This window comes from Corvus brachyrhynchos, unplaced genomic scaffold (genome assembly GCF_000691975.1).
Source record: "Corvus brachyrhynchos isolate BGI_N302 unplaced genomic scaffold, ASM69197v1 scaffold2431, whole genome shotgun sequence".
In the NCBI taxonomy this organism is placed as follows: Eukaryota; Metazoa; Chordata; class Aves; order Passeriformes; family Corvidae; genus Corvus; species Corvus brachyrhynchos.
Genome location: NW_008236061.1, coordinates 27,092 through 30,739, shown reverse-complemented (window position 1 = coordinate 30,739; position 3,648 = coordinate 27,092).

Below are 3,648 nucleotides of genomic sequence, written 5' to 3'. Positions count from 1 at the left end.
TCATTTTGGGGCTCATTTTGAGCGCCGACAGCTCCAGCTCGCGGGGGGGAGAATTGGGCTCCATCTGAGGGGAAAGGGGGCCTGGAACGGTCAGAGATCCCCTCAGGGCATCCCAAGACGGGTTGTGAGTCATTTTGGGGTGATTTGGGTCAATTTGGGGTGATTTTGGGGCTCATTTTGAGCGCCGACAGCTCCAGCTCGCGGGGGGGAGAATCGGGCTCCATCTGAGGGGAAGGGGGGCCTGGAACGGTCAGAGATCCCCTCAGGGTACCCCAAGATGGGTTGTGCGTGATTTGGGTCAAATTTGGGGAGATTTGGGTCAATTTTGGGGTCAATTTGGGGTGATTTGGGGTATTTGGGGCGATTTTGGGTCATTTTTGGGGCTCATTTTGAGCACCGACAGCTCCAGCTCGCGGGGGGGAGAATCGGGCTCCATCTGAGGGGAAGGGGGGGCAAAAATGGTCAGGGATCCCCTCAGGGCACCCCAAGATGGGTTGTGGGCCATTTTGGGACATTTTGGGGTCAATTTGGGTTAATTTTGGGTCATTTTGGGGCTCATTTTGAGCGCCGACAGCTCCAGCTCGCGGGGGGGAGAATCGGGCTCCATCTGAGGGGAAGGGGGGCCCAAAATGGTCAGGGATCCCCTCAGGGCAACCCAAGATGGGTTGTGGGTGATTTTGGGTCAATTTGGATTAATTTTGGGGCGATTTTGGGTGATTTGGGTCATTTTGGGGCAATTTTGGGTGATTTGGGTCATTTTGGGGCTCATTTTGAGCGCCGACAGCTCCAGCTCGCGGGGGGGAGAATCGGGCTCCATCTGAGGGGAAGGGGGGCCCAAAATGGTCAGGGATCCCCTCAGGGCAACCCAAGATGGGTTGTGGGTGATTTTGGGTCAATTTGGATTAATTTTGGGGCGATTTTGGGTGATTTGGGTCATTTTGGGGCTCATTTTGAGCGCCGACAGCTCCAGCTCGCGGGGGGGAGAATCGGGCTCCATCTGAGGGGAAGGGGGGCCCAAAATGGTCAGGGATCCCCTCAGGGCAACCCAAGATGGGTTGTGGGTGATTTTGGGTCAATTTGGATTAATTTTGGGGCGATTTTGGGTGATTTGGGTCATTTTGGGGCTCATTTTGAGCGCCGACAGCTCCAGCTCGCGGGGGGGAGAATCGGGCTCCATCTGAGGGGAAGGGGGGCCCAAAATGGTCAGGGATCCCCTCAGGGCAACCCAAGATGGGTTGTGGGTGATTTTGGGTCAATTTGGATTAATTTTGGGGCGATTTTGGGTGATTTGGGTCATTTTGGGGCTCATTTTGAGCGCCGACAGCTCCAGCTCGCGGGGGGGAGAATCGGGCTCCATCTGAGGGGAAGGGGGGCCCAAAATGGTCAGGGATCCCCTCAGGGCAACCCAAGATGGGTTGTGGGTGATTTTGGGTCAATTTGGATTAATTTTGGGGCGATTTTGGGTGATTTGGGTCATTTTGGGGCTCATTTTGAGCGCCGACAGCTCCAGCTCGCGGGGGGGAGAATCGGGCTCCATCTGAGGGGAAGGGGGGCCCAAAATGGTCAGGGATCCCCTCAGGGCAACCCAAGATGGGTTGTGGGTGATTTTGGGTCAATTTGGATTAATTTTGGGGCGATTTTGGGTGATTTGGGTCATTTTGGGGCTCATTTTGAGCGCCGACAGCTCCAGCTCGCGGGGGGGAGAATCGGGCTCCATCTGAGGGGAAGGGGGGCCCAAAATGGTCAGGGATCCCCTCAGGGCAACCCAAGATGGGTTGTGGGTGATTTTGGGTCAATTTGGATTAATTTTGGGGCGATTTTGGGTGATTTGGGTCATTTTGGGGCTCATTTTGAGCGCCGACAGCTCCAGCTCGCGGGGGGGAGAATCGGGCTCCATCTGAGGGGAAGGGGGGCCCAAAATGGTCAGGGATCCCCTCAGGGCAACCCAAGATGGGTTGTGGGTGATTTTGGGTCAATTTGGATTAATTTTGGGGCGATTTTGGGTGATTTGGGTCATTTTGGGGCTCATTTTGAGCGCCGACAGCTCCAGCTCGCGGGGGGGAGAATCGGGCTCCATCTGAGGGGAAGGGGGGCCCAAAATGGTCAGGGATCCCCTCAGGGCAACCCAAGATGGGTTGTGGGTGATTTTGGGTCAATTTGGATTAATTTTGGGGCGATTTTGGGTGATTTGGGTCATTTTGGGGCTCATTTTGAGCGCCGACAGCTCCAGCTCGCGGGGGGGAGAATCGGGCTCCATCTGAGGGGAAGGGGGGCCCAAAATGGTCAGGGATCCCCTCAGGGCAACCCAAGATGGGTTGTGGGTGATTTTGGGTCAATTTGGATTAATTTTGGGGCGATTTTGGGTGATTTGGGTCATTTTGGGGCAATTTTGGGTGATTTGGGTCATTTTGGGGCTCATTTTGAGCACCAACAGCTCCAGCTCGTGGGGGGGGGAGAATCGGGCGCCATCTGAGGGGGAATCGGGCTCCATCTGAGGGGAAAGGGGGCCCAGAATGGTCAGGGATCCCCTCAGGGCACCCCAAGATGGGTTGTGAGAGATTTTGGGTGATTTGGGTCGATTTGGGTCATTTTGGGTGATTTGGGTCATTTTGGGGCTCATTTTGAGCACCGACAGCTCCTGCTTGCGGGGAGGAGAATCGGGCTCCATCTGAGGGGAAGGGGGGCCCAAAATGGTCAGGAACCCCCTCAGGGCACCCCAAGATGGGTTGTGGGTGATTTTGGGGTGATTTAGGTCATTTGGCTGAATTTTGGGTCAATTTTGGACCAACTTTGGGAGATTTTGGGGCAATTTTGGGTGAGTTGGGTCATTTTGGGTCAATTTTGGGCCAACTTTGGGTGATTTGGGTAATTCTGGGTGATTTGGGGCAATTCTGGGCCAACTTTGGCTCAATTTTGGTCCATTTTGGGCCAATTTTGGGTGATTTTTGGGTCAATTTTCGCCAATTTTGGTCCATTTTGGTCAAATTTGGTGAACTTTGGGTCAAGTAGAGCCAATTCTGGGTCAGCTTTGACCAAGGTGGGGTGAATTTTCGCCAATTTTGGTCCATTTTGGGTCAATTTTCGCCAATTTTTATCCATTTTGGTCAAATTTGGGTCAATTAAAGCCAATTCTGGGCCAACTTTGACCAATTTGGGGTGAATTTTCGCTAATTTTGGTTCCATTTTGGGCCAATTTTGGCTGAATGGGGGGGGGTTGGTATTGAACTTTACCCCCAATTTTCTGCTCCTAAGCAGCTTTAAAGGGACTTTGCACCCCAACTTTGCGCTGGGTGCCGCAGGATTTTTAAGGAACGCCCCGAGTGCTCGCCGCGCCCCAAGATCCCCCCAAATATCTTTATGAGGACCCCCCTCCGGCCACGCTAAAATGTTCTTAGAGGCCGACAGCGTTCAAGCCTTTCTTGAGCATCGAACGACTTCCCCAGGGACCCCAAAACCCTCAGAGGGACCCCAGGACCCCCCAGTATCTTTTAGGCCTCGCGGGTCCCCCAAGGCCTTTACAGAGCCCCCCTTGAACAACCCCCCTTGGAGAGGGCTCAGGGCACCCCCGCACATTCAAAGAACCCCCTGGACACCCCGATGTTCTCAAAGGGACCCCAAACCCCCCTCGTGCTGACCAAAATCCCCCCC